The sequence below is a fragment of the Saccostrea cucullata genome, unplaced genomic scaffold (genome assembly GCF_032062105.1).
Source record: "Saccostrea cucullata isolate Sc308-1 unplaced genomic scaffold, CSIRO_AGI_Scuc_v1 ctg1943, whole genome shotgun sequence".
NCBI classification, from domain to species: domain Eukaryota; kingdom Metazoa; phylum Mollusca; class Bivalvia; order Ostreida; family Ostreidae; genus Saccostrea; species Saccostrea cuccullata.
This window is the reverse complement of record NW_026920964.1, coordinates 21,321-36,129: the sequence shown is the minus strand read 5'-3', so window position 1 is coordinate 36,129 and position 14,809 is coordinate 21,321.

Below are 14,809 nucleotides of genomic sequence, written 5' to 3'. Positions count from 1 at the left end.
TATAACGCGCAGTGATCGATCTATAAAAAACTAGACACAATACAATTCTGCGAACAGAGAATAATAGGTACCCATATAAATTCCAGTGGTGGGATGAGGTGCCTAGGAGGATTAAGCGTCCCCTGTTGACCGTTCATACCCTGCCTAGAGACCTATGTATTGATTAGGTATACGGAACATTATGTAGTCAAATTCAGCACAAAACAAAGTTTTATCAATTGGATTGAAATAAGTCAGCCACACCACTAGCAAATTAGAGTTTATGCAAGAAAAACTTGTCGTTCTATATATCTGTTAACACATAGTCTGTTGGTCTGGCCTGATCCCATCCAAACAAGATGATTTTTCTCAGCATATCCCAAACCCAATGGTGTAAATATCCCATCTTGTTTTGTTGATAGAATTGACAGCAGGAGACCGTCCTTGTTAATCATGTGCATTGTGTGATCCGTTCGACTACAGATCAGGATATTTAAGAATGTATCTACGCAGGTTCCATGTGGAACAAAGAACATCCATGGGAATACTTTTGATTGCCCTCTGTAAGCGAAACGATAATTTCCATTAAGGTCTGTGACCACCACGCCACGTCATGCATCGGAAACAACATTATGGTTCTCTGTGATATAGATAGGTTCACTATATAATTGCTGGCCTGAGTTGTCTTACTGGATGGTTTCTACTGGTTGTACATTGCTGTTAAACCGAATGACTTTCACCACTGAGTTAATGGTAGAGTTTTTTGTATCATATCTCATCATGACCAGCAAATCTCCAGTTGAGGCTGAGTGACAGATACACCATGGATCCCACAGTTCTGTTCTCTTTATTAATGTCGACTTTGTAGTATTGTCTGCACTTAGTTTGTCAATGTTCCAGTCTTTATCTACATAAATTAGTTCCCCTGCATTGTTTACCGCATGTACACCATAATATTCATTTACATGTTACAAATAATGAAAACTTTCACCTTTAGAATTTGTCGAAATTAAATTAAGTCCACCACTGACCCACATTTTATCTGGTGTCACAAAGGAAATGTGAATACTATGAATTAAGTCAGTCACAGTAACATACTTCTTTAACATTCCTTTTTGCATCAGCTTTAACATTTTTTCAGTTCTAACTTTTCTTTTTCCTGTCTCTGTGATTTTGATTTCAACAACATAGTTCTTTATGTCTCTTTCATTGATTTCTCCAAAAAAGCTGCATGTTATGTTATCAGGAAGTCTTTTGGTTTAGGGACAGGGGTTTTCTTTATGAACAACAAAAACTTTACAGACTTGTTTGCTAGTTGCTCGTATATGTGCACATATTCCTTCATTCTATGATGGTTTAATACGAAACTAATATAAGTATTTGTTTTATCATTTAGTGCCTTATTATGTATATCGATCAGTTTTTTCAAGTTTTCAGCTTTAAGCGCAAGCTTTTGTTTGATGCTCGAAAATTGTACTTTCAATGTTTTTACATCTTTTTTGACTGCAGATTTGAGACCTGTAAAGATAGCACGATTGTATGGAAGACTTTCGGCTCTTATTTGAATAATTCTGTCCCTGAGTTCTTGTCTTCGAACCATGCAGGACAATTTGATATCCAGAATCTCATGTCTGATGTTCATCAATTGGATCACAGATAAGACATTCACGGGATTTGCACCAGTTTTTATATTTGCAGTCTGTGTGTATATCACATAACTCTGGTGTTATAAAGTCTCTATGCTTTAAACGGTAAATAACGACATCGACATCATGGTCTTTGGTATCGAAGTACACAACGTGTTCCTGCTTACAAGGCATACAGAAATTTTTTTTCACATTGTCTGCAGTAGAATTCCACATCTCTCTGACACTGACAGCATTGAAGCACTTTAATTTGTGTTGTGATATCCTTATTCATTGTGCTACTTAAATATATTTTCTCATTTAAATTCAAAATGTCGTTTCAAGGGACAGTCTACAATAAAACAAAATATAATGTATTCTTAGACATTAATTTTCATGATAAGTAAAATGATTTAAGGATGACGTTTACTCAGGTTTCAGAAATCAGAGAGGAAATTTTATAAAGTATAATACATTAAATCAAAAATTGTTTTAAATGGATAAAAAAGTTTTATCTAAATATCAATTTAAAAATTGAATATGTAAGTCTTTGAAGAAAATATATAGGAACAAAACTCAATGTATGGCTATGAAGAGGAAATTCGAACTAATTTTTTTAATTTTTCATTTTTGAAATTTTCTTTTTGCAATATTAATCACAAAGTAAATGTTATATGTATTTTAAGACATCAATTTGAAAATTTTATATGTGTTTAAGCTTATAAATTATTTCAAATAAATGAATGCTATGACATAAAGAAATTCAAAAACATGTACAAAAACCACTCCAGTCAACATATCTCAATAATTTGATCATTGACTCCATATAATATTAATACCATGAGAATGAGGCTAACAAAAGTAATCCGAGGCTATATAAATAATTTAGAGTTCTTATCACTCAGATTTTTGCGATACTTGATTAAAAATAGGAAAAAAATATAAATATGACAGAGGAGATTCGGACTGTAATAATTATCACCTTTACGGCCCAAACTCTACTCATTTCTTTATATGGAGAAACTCTGTTCCCTTGCCATAATATTTCATTATTTATTTTTTGTTGCTCTTAGTGTGAAAAATTGAGGCATTTCCCGAGAAATACTCAAGGGCCCCTGGCTTGAAAACGAGGTCATTGATCTAGTTATTTGAAATTGAAATTTAACACAAGAATCATAGGTGTACAATGTGCAATAGGTGGTATTTCGTTCTTATCAGTGGAATTTTCAGTCATCTGAGTAAAGGTATGCCTAAAAGTTTAAAATGTACGTCTAGTAAAATTGTCCACTAAAACAAAAATTTTAACCCCCCTCAAAGCGAATAACAAGTTATCCGGAAAAAAAGTCAGAATGCAAGTATGTTTATAATCAAATAATTTGCAAATGTTTGTTTCATTTTTCTCACCTTTCAATGTCAGTAAATATTTATGTTTTTTTGAAATTGACTAAATAGGTTTATTTTAAACTATGTCATAATAAAAGGAGTGTTTGAAAAATGGGGAAAAATAAGTGAGCATAATAATGTATGTACGATCAAGATCAAATAGTTTTAAAACATTTTCGCTATTTTTCTTATCTTTCTATGTCAGTTAATGTCTCTGGTTTTATTGATCGTGGAGTACAACATGCAAAGCTTATCTCTTATTTTTACTAGTAAATCACTAACAAAAAAGGTGCATACTTTACCTTAATCAGCCATCCGAAAGAAAACGGTCTAAAATCCAGATAAACAGTAGAAACCAAATAAAATATAATTCAATTTAACAGTTAAACTACAACATAAGGACTGTCCCATTGAATTAACACTTATTCCGAATTCTTAAGTGGTCCTGATAATATACATGCGTAATATAATGTGGGAAGGCAGATACTCAAGAAAATTCGACAGAAGAAAGAAATCCGGATTTAATATTAACTTTTTATTTCCCCACATTTATGTGCAACTGATCCTGAGCACGTTTTGTGGTTGACAAATTAAGTGTCCTAAAACTAAATAATGTCTTTATTTTCTAGTTTTGGCATCTTTACTTTAAAGCAATAAAAGCTGCAACTTTCAAGTCAATTAACTAAATATCAGAAAAAAGGTTAACTAACTTCAATTGTTCGATATTTGAAATGGAAGAACTATCATACTTGGATATTTTATTTGAAAAAGACACTAACTGTAATCTAACAACCAAGCTATATGATAAACGTGATGACTTTAACTTTTCTATCGTCAACTTCCCTTACTTATGCAGCAATATACCTTCATCGCCTGCATACGGAGTATATATATCTCAGTTGATTCGATACGCAAGAGCGTGCTCTACGTATGAACAATTTCGTAAACGAGGTAAATTATTGACAAACAAGTTGATGAAACAAGAATATCAACAATCTCGTTTAAAGTCATCATTTCGTAAATTCTATGGTTGATACAATGACCTTGTCAGCAAATACAATTTATCATTGAGTCAAATGCTGACTGACGTTTTTCATACCAATTGTTAGTCCATTATTTATACACTGAATTGACGACGGATTTTTTTCGTTTCTTCCTGATCATGACAACGAGCACACGGCGGGTGTGACCGGTCGGCAGGGGATGCTCACTCCTCCATGGTACCTGATCCCACCTCTGATGTTTCGGAGGTCCGTGTTTGCTCTGCTCTTATTTTGTATATTGTTTAATGGACGTTGAGATTGAATACTGTTCGTTATCTCCATGTCCATCTGTAAGCTTTGATTGAAGCAAAATTACATTATTCTTATCCTGATTTTTCATATAATATTCTATTACATTTTCAACAGTGAAATACTGGGATTTAGACATTAAATAAAAATGATATTTTGTTACAGTGTGAAAGGATATCAAAATGAGATCCTTTTACTGTGTAACCTGGGACCCATTTTACAAAAAAAGAACATAATTATAGGATGTTGATTACTTTCTTTACTTTGATTTGAAAAGGATTTTAATCTTTTAAAATGATTCAACAAGATGTTTTGTGAAGGGATTTCTAAAAACATTATTAATTTTGCGATATTTCACAAACAACATAAGAGACATATATATCGAGTCAAATGCTGATGGACGTTTTTCACACAAATTTACACGCTGAATTTTCTACAAACTTAATTCTCCCTTTTTGTCGATTATGACAAGTAGCACACGCAGGTATTACCGGTCGGAAAGGGATGCTCACTCCTCCATGGAATTGATCTCATGCACCTCTGAACTTTAAAATGTCAGCGTTTGTTCTGCTCCTGTTTTTTTTTTTTTTTTTTGTTAAATAAAATGATCTTAAAAACTGTTTGTTATCTCTATATCTTCGGTATAAAAAGAAATATTAACGCTCAAGTGTGTGGACGGTTCATTATTATATTCATATTAATAAGCTTTTCCGAAATCTCCTTGTCTGTTTGTCTGTATATGTGTGAAAAAGATGAAGATGTCGATCATTGATCGATCGCCGAAAAAAAAAAACACAAACAATACAATTCTGTGAACAGCACATGACAGGGACACATGGAACTTCAGAGATTGAATCAGGTGCTTGATGTGTGTCAGCATCCCCTGTTGACCTGTAATACACTTCCTTGAGCCCGTATTTATTGAGTAAGTATACGGAATATTCTGTAGTCTAATTAAGCTCAAAAATATCTACCAATTGATATAAAACAAGGTAGCCAAACACTGGTAAATTAAAGTTTATGCAAGATAATGTTCTCGTTCTATATGTCTGTACACACACAGTCTGTTGGTGTTGCCTGATCCCATCCAAACAAGATGATTTTTCTCATCATATCTCAGTCCCAATGGCTCAACCATTCTATCTTGTTTTGTTGGTTGAATTGACAGCAGGAGACCGTCCTTGTTAATCATTTGAATTGTTTGGTCTAGTCGACCACATACAAGGATATTTAAGAATGCATCTACACAAATTCCACTTGGCATGAATAATCCAAAGGTCACTCCTTTCGGCGGTCCTGCGTAAGTGAAACGATATTTCCCTTTACAGTCTGTGACCACAACACCATTAATTGAATCAGACACAACGATATCCCCATTCCGTGATATAGATAGGCTCACTATATAATGGTTCGCCTGTTTTGTGGTATTGGATTGTTTGGATTGGTTGTAGTGTATTATTGTACCGAATGACTTTCACATCTGATAATGGTATGGAGGGGTTTCTTGTATCATATCTCATCATGACCAACAAATCCCCAGAAGAGGCTGAGTGACAGATACACCATGGTTCCCACAAAACTACTCTCTTTATCAATGTCGACTTTGTAGTATTGTCTGCACTTCGTTTGCCAATGTTCCAGTCTTTGTCTCCATAAATCAACTCTCCTGCACTGTTTACTGTATGTACACCATAGTATTCACTTACATCAAATAAATGATGCAGATTTTTACCTTTAGAATTGGTCAATATAAGACTTCGGTCATCACTGACTCAAAGTCTATCTGACGTCACAATGGAGATGTGTCCACCGTGTTATAAGTTAGTCACATCAACATGCTTAGTATTTAGGATAGCCCCTTTTAACAGTCTCAACATATGCTCATTTCTAACTTGTCTTTTTCCTGCCTCTGTGATTTTGATTTCAACTAATAGCTCTAGAGTGTCTCTTATTCTTATTTCTTTATCAAAGTTACACTTTATGTTATCAGGAAGTTCTATTGTCTTGTCGGACAGGGGTTTTCTTTATGAACAATAGAAACCTCACAGGCTTGTTCGCCAGTTGCTCGTATCTATGCATATACTCTGTCATTTTTTGATGCTTCATTATAAAACTCGTATAAATATATGTTTCATATAAATCATTTACTGCTTTACTATGTATTTCGATAAGTTTTTTCAAGTTTTCAGCTTTAACCGCAAGCTCTTGTTGGATGCTGGAAAGTTTTGCTTTTAAGGTTTTTACATCTTTTTTGACGTCAGATTCGAGACCTGCTAGGATCGCACGATTGTATGGGAGACTATCACCTCTAATTTGAATAATTCTTTCCTTGTGTTGCTGTCTTTTAACCGTGCAGGCTAATTTTTTGATATTAAGAATTCCATGTTCTTGATGCTTATAATTTGCATCACAGATGGGACATTCACAAGATTTGCACCAGTTTTATATTTGCAGTCAGGGTGTCTATCACATGACTCTGGTGTTATAAATTCTCCATGCTTTAAACGGTAAATAACAACATCATGGTTTTTGGTATCGAGATACACAACGTGTTTCTGCTTACACGCTAAACACAGATTTTGTTTACATGGCATGCAGTAGAATTCCACATCAGTCGGACAATGAGAGCACAGAAGCACTTTAAGTTGTGTTGTGATATCCTCATGGTGTTACTTTTATTTGTTTTCTTTTCTAGGTTCAAAGTATTACTTCAGGAGACAGTCTACAATTAAAAAAATATTTTGATACAATTATTTTTTCTACAGTTAAATGTTTCTAAGGAAATATGAACTTTGATAATATTTGTTTTTCCAGAAGAAATACTTTTTTAAAAGGGTACGAACACAGTTTCAGCTGAAAATTATTTAAACTTATTGTTCATTTCTTCATGCTTACATATACTTAACTTAAATATTTTTTATAAATATGAAAAATTTAAATTTCAGTTGACGAGATACAATTTAAGAAAGATTTAGACCTCCAATCTTTGATACCGGTATGTAAACAAGGCCCTTGTCATGTTATTGTTAACATAGGTTAGATATACTAAAATATGTTCGTTCAAAGCAGTTTTGTCAGTAAAGAAGTTAACTTTAAATACAAATAAACACTTAATATTGATTTTCTGAATCTCATTTTGTCGTAAAAATTGATATTTTCTTTATGTAAACAAAATCGAGGCAAGAACCCTTGTTTATATTATGAAGAGTTTAAGTTCCGTTTCTCCTTTGTAAATCAAGAAATTATGTTCAGCTGACCATTTCAATTGTCTTTAGGAATTGTAAATATTAAAAGTGTTTTTAAAAACAAAATCAGTTAAAACTGTGTCCATGTCTCATTAACTAAAAACTAACAATTCACCAAAGTTTACATTTTGTATATTAAATGACGTAAAAAGAACAAGGATTAACATTAATTAAGCAGTAGATGTATAGTATATTTTAAAACAAATCATGGAAATAAATATTGTATAGCTGTTCGTTAATAAGTAAAACAGCTAAGTTTATCCTAGCTTGATTCAATAATTCTCAGTCGTGTTTTACTTTAATTGTAAAATTGTAAACATCTTCGCTAGCCAAGGGGTTCTCATACGCTATTCTCCTCACAACCCCCTTGATTTCATTGTGGAGAGCGGAACGTCTCCATGCGAATTATCTTGGGTGCGAATCAGTGTTCGTATTACACTTATCAACTTACATTTCTTCAACCTAAAAAAATATGTTACGGCTAATAATACAGTTTTAACTATTTTTCTCTACTTATGAAATGAAATTCGCTACAGAGTTTCATCTTATTTGTCAGAAAAGGAAAATATATCCTTCATAAATAACAGCGACCAACAATCACAACATTTTATCCGGTGTAGAAAGGCTATCAGTGCGAAGGAATCGTAAACAATGAAAGCATGGGTCAATTTGACACCGTAGGTCATACGCACGTATCTCTGGTTATTTAAAGATAATTTTTATCCGCCAAAAAAAAAATTCTAAAAATGGATAAGTAACGTTTTTATGTCAACTTAAAATGACTAAAGACTTCTGCATGGGCAATAATAGCATAAGTCCGAAATATCTGTCGTTGTCCAATTCTTTTTTACGATTTTGATTTGTTACCGTACGTTTTCCTGGCATGTATAAGATATCAAAATCATATTTTAAAATAGCCAAGAAACCGTAAGATTTTTCGGACTATAATAGCATGTGGTAAAGTTTAATTTGGTTGGAAGGTGTAAAAGTAGGTGCTTGTTACAAAACACAAAAATTATTGTGTTTATGAAGTAAGTTAGTATTCTGATCTATAATCTTTGAGTATAACAATTTTAAAAACGATATTTGTGAATCAGTTCAAGTGGCTTTATGCTGTGAATGAATTTTAACTAAAAAATAAATTGAATAAATAAAGAGAATATTTTATCAAATTTAACATGTTTAATATCATATATTTAATTGAATTAACGATATATTTTTGATTTAAATTCTTTTCACAAGACCCTTTTATATATACTTATTAATAAGCATATTTTCCAACCCCCACATTTATCAAACAAGAACATGATTTTTCTATGCTTTTTACATACCTGCATTTACCAATTATAGTTTTAATTAACGTATTATTATTATTTTTTTTAAATTCTTGCAAATTCTAAATATGCAACTAATTTTTTTGTAATGCGGACAACATTGAAATATTTGACGTATTTATGTTGAACAAATTAATTGGTTCTTCTATTTGATCCATCGATGAATATTTTTCTTTTTTTCTTTTTTTTTAAAAAAATAATTTTTTAAATATTAAATACGTCTATTATTTTGCACTTCTAGCAGAATATTGCATCTCTTCGTTTTAAAAAGACACTTATTAGTCATTGGTTTTAATTATATTCATTAAAAAAAGTTGTTCCCAGGAAAAAGTATCTCACTTGCTTCATCCATATTTATTTCTTTACTCTTTACTGAACACAATGGAGAACATTTCAAAATCAAAATATTTCATATTACGTATGTTTATTGCGATCTTATCAGTTATGCTTACAGCTAACTTTTCAATAAAAACCCCCCATCAATTTAAAGTGTACAACAGAATATTCTTCTACGTTTCCTCTTTCTTCTTTTTGTTGTTTTATTTGAGGAATTTTTTAAAATTGGGATTTCGAAATGCCAAAACATTTCAATAAATGATGTATTATTTGTTCTCATGTAAAATTTTCAGAGTGAAATATATTTGACCGTGAGAAAATAAACATACCTATTCAATTGTTTTGTAAAAATATGTACAAACTGAAAGTAACATATGTGTTTCACCATGATGAAAACAATTATTCCATCTTCATAAACAACAAACATGGACAATTGATATAACCATAGTCATCTACCTTTTAGGGAAGCCCGTTCGTAAACGCAATAATAAAGCGATTCTATACAATTATTGCTGCTTTTTGAGGTCAATACAATGATTTAGCCATCTGAGGAGTACAATATTCACCGAGGCCCGAAGGGCGAGGTGAATATTGTACTTCGAAGATGGCTAAATCATTGTATTGACCGAAAAAACAGCAATAATTGTTTTATTATATGATTCACTGATAAAATGATGCAGCTCATTATTTGTTAACTTGCATTTAACAAAGTCCTAGCCAAATACAAGAGAGAAACAGACTTAAAATGTTAATAAACCTTACCAGTCGTATCAATTTGAAATGTTTTTTTAATCAATTTTAGTTGCCATGAAAAAAATAATATAATGTCAGTCTTTTTATAAGATAGATTTTGAAAGGAAGGAGTATTTATTATCAGGGAAAACTGACTGCCGAAAAGTAAAAAAAAAACATGTTCAGTAAAAGTGTTGGACGGGGGTCCCTGCATCCCCTCTTACCATATTCACCCTAAAATATATATTCGCTTATGTTTTTTTTCACATAGAGAAAAAATCACAGTCGTTTAAATAGCTTTCCAAAACAATTTGTATCAATTTGGAATTTCCCAATCTATTTTTAGATCAATGTAGAGGAAATAAATCCTTGTATTGATCTGGAACGTCACGTGCAGGTCAATACAACGTAGTATTTTTCTAACATAGTTGGATATCAGCCAATCAGAGAGATGGAAATTATTCAATCATATAATAAAACGCAATACATTTGCAACTTAACGCAATAATTTTTGTGTTTGAATTCATAGCAATAATATTACTATTCAACGCAAGATTTTTTCCATTTAAACATAATGCTCTTTGCGTGTAAAAGCAATAATCTTACTTCTGCTGATCTTTGAAGAGTACAGTGCACCTACTGTTACAACGCGAAATGTAATAACAACGCGAAATATAATAAACCTGGATTATTACATTTTGCGTTATTACCTTTTGCGTCTAAATCAACACAGAATGTAATAACGCAAAATGAAACAACACACTTTTGAGGATTATTACATTTCGTGTAATTATATTTTGTGTCGAGATCAACGTAGAATGTAATAACGCAAAATGTAATAACACTGTTTTTGGATTAGTACATTTTGCGTAGTTACATTTTGCGTCGAGATTTAGCAAAAGGCATGAGCAAAAAATGTTATAACACACTTGTTTTCATCACGTAGTAGCCGATAAAAAAAGAAAATCAAACAAAAGGAGAAAAATAGATATATGCAATTTCTTACAATTAAATTTTATAATATTGATTTAATTAGTTACATTATTTAAAATTAGTTTAATAATGTTTTTCCAATGAATCTATAAAAAAAACCCCTATATATATGTACTGGCAGGTGTGAATGTATAGCGGGCAGAGGTTTAATGACAAATGATACCATACTGTTCCATGCAAATCACCAGCATCGCAGACATGCAAAAACAAATTCTCTCTCTCTTTCCATCCAATAATAAAATGAATTGATTCTGCATGTAATACAATAATAAACATACAAAGTTAAACCCCATCCTATCCCTGCTCCTCACATACACGTCTAATTTGTTAACCAATCTATACATACAATGGCATATCAAGAGATTTTAATGAACCTATGGTCAATCTTGGGTAATCAAATAAATCATGTGTTACTGTAAAATTAAGTACAGTGTATTCATTATAACAAAAATCAGAGTAAAAAAAAAACGATGCATTTAGATGTATTTATGTCCGTAAAAGCCCTAGTGTTGGTCTCATTGCTTTAGTTCTAAATATTTTACGGTGTGTTTCCCCATGTTAATTACATGTAAATATTTGAATAATTTTTTTGTTATTTTTTGTTATACACAATCCAAATAATTAATTATATTTTGTTTTTTACATGTTGTTTTATTACATTTTGCATTGCCTTCAGTGCAAAAATAAAATTACGCAGAATGTAACAACGCAAAATGTAGTAATCTTAAATCATCTTATTACATTTTGTGCTATTACATTTTGCGTTGATCTCGACGCAAAATGTAATAACGCAAATTGTAATAATCCGAGTTTACAACATTTCGCGTTGTTATAACACTTCGCGTTGTAACATAGCTTTAATTTATTATTCTTAGTGAAAAAAAGTTGTAAAAATAGTTGTGATGAGTTTAAGTTGACAAATTGAAAAATTGGTGTGAAAAGACTAGTAAACATTAAGATATTTACTAAAGATAGCCAAGCATTTAAACATTTCAATGTCATTCCCCAATATTGGGGAAACCAGAAGCTGGGTAGACTTGATGATATGAACACCATCTTCCAAGCTCTTGAAGACTAGCAAGCGATATAATAGTCAATCGTTGCATATAATCTGAGTAGTTTACTGGGATACTGCTCTTGGTATAATCTCAAATACCATTGTCGATAATTAGCAACTGCATATAATTTGACAAAAAAGGTATGATTTGCATGTCGGAAAATTGGTTTTCAGGCAAGAAGGTAATTTTTGGGTTTTTCATGATACCAAATCATTTGCCAATTCCACTGTATTGGAAAAGATGGCGTTTTATATAAATATGCATAATATAAATATTTACTAATACCAATTACGCAAATGTTGTATTCACAAAAAAGAAAAATAAGCGATTATATGTTTAGCAAGTTTTTCTAATGTGCAGTGTATATATGAAATTATGATCCTTCATTGACCACATTTTGTAATGATAATTATAATAATATTTGATAACTCAGATCCCAATGATAAAATTTTAATTATAACAAATTTTGGATATATTAATTAAAGCACATGGCAAACATTTACAACCAAGTGGTGACATACACTGTAGCTTTATAGATTTAGCGAAATGACAAAAAAAAAATTAAAAGATCATTTTCATTAATAAACATATACCATAGTGGTTCACCGTCATACGGGTGATGAAAGGTTCGCGAACTATCACAGTCAAATACTCCAAAACTATAATTTAGGTCAGAATGGAATAGTTTCCAACAATTCTGTGTGCATTGTTCAATTAGCCCATGGACACTTATTAAAATCCTGTATAAAGGACAAGATAGGGTAAGTCCAGAATTTGGCCCCCGATTTGGGGTGTCTTTCAGAATGATCCAACAGTTTGTCGATAAAAACCTGTTGTCACCCCTGATACAAAATGAGTATTGGTTCTAGGATTTAAAATATACAGGGGCCACAGTGAGGTCACGAAATAGGTCAACTTTCGAAATTGCTCATTTTTATGCAAATTTTCATCAATTTAACAACACATTTTGTTTCGGAAAACATAGAGCACACGCTTGCCTATCTACAAAATATATATATTTTATACACTGATATCAGAGGCAGTTTATGTGGAAAAATCTCAGATAGGCAATTGCAAGCTTGTGCTCTATGTTTTCCAAAGAGAAATGTATCGCAAATAGGATGAAATTCCACCAGAATTGAGGAAATTCTGGAAAAAGTCCTACATCTCCACCCTCTACTGGCTTTCATGTATGCTTTGAATCTTTATTAGTCCTTTTTTAAGAAAGCATCATTTTAACTTCTTAATTACAAACTTTCACATTTTACCAATGTTCTGATTTTTACATCAAATAAGGGGCCAGATTCGGCCGTTACCCCATCTTGTCCTTTGTTTTCCAAACTGATTTATTTAGCCTTTTTTCAAGTGCAAATATGTATTAAGTACGTTTTCAACATACCGTAGCAGTGCATAGTCTAAAGATTATATGAGTGGGTTGATTTTAAAAAACAAATGCGTATATAATACAAATAGTAAAGTGTGATATCTAATGTTACGTCCACCATCTCTCTATTGGTATAGGTATAAATCTAACTTAGAACAATATATATAGTTCCAGTTGAAAAAAGTAATTTATCCAATTTTACACCTTATGCTGTGGTTTTCAAGCATTGGATTTTAATTTATATACCAAAGTTGTGACAACACAATTGACATTGAATGAGAGTTATTGAGTAAAATAAAAAGTATTCTATATAAAACTGCATGTGAAAATCATTGATAATGATTCATAAAACGTAATATAAAAAGGCTATCCTGTGATTTGAATTTGCCTATGATTTGTATCCAACTCATAGTGTGGGAAAAAAAACCCCGCAAGTCGTCTGATGAAAGTCACATTCAGAATAAAAAATATTATAAATTTATAAGTAGAGCGTCCTTAAGGTTTGGAAGAAAGTTTAGGTCGGGTAGATCAAACTCACCTTGGTTAAGTGTATGTTAAAAGTACTAAACATAAAGTAGCGATTACAATTTTAACATACAAGTATTTTGGAGTAAAAATTATCAGTTAATTTATAAATAAGTAATTTTCTAAAGGACCTATTAGAGAAAAAAATTCTATCTTTAGAAATGACCTGCTAGTAAGAGTTGGATTAATATTCCTAGAGGTATTTAACCAAATATTTTGATGGTGCAATGAACTATTTCATGGAGGAAGCTGTGTTAGTATGTTATATATGTATTTATATATATATCCATTCCTTTAGGATCATTTTTATTCGGGAGGTCCAATTTTCATGGAAAACACAATTTTACTCGTTCGTTGTTATAACATTTCACGGAACATTCGATAAAACTGTGCAACAATTGATATGAGCAAGGATTCTGTGTAGATATTCTACATGTGTAAGTGCATAAACATATGGTTGTATATTTACCTGCAACAACTACACATTGACAGTTTTGTGGGATACGAAACCAATAACTGAATCCAGTGGATAAGAGAGTAGACATGAAAAATCATATTGTATACAGGTTTTCTGATAACAACATCTAATATTTTCATTATCAATTTTTCGAACAAAAAAGTTGCATCACATGAATATGACTTTAAAAAAAAATTACTGTCCCAAGCAATCGCACAATTATTATAGAAAGCTACACACACTTGACCATTGACAATTTATGTTTAAAATATAAAGTGGAACACAATCAAATACTTAACAATAAGTGATCAAACATGATATAAGAGGAAATAAGGCATTGCCACGAAGCAGCTAAATTAAGTGTCACCTTCCGTAAACAATATATATATGATTAGTTTTACTCCACTTCACTTGTAACTTCCTTGTGATATTTTTTCACTCCTCCAGGACTCCTCATCATCCATGT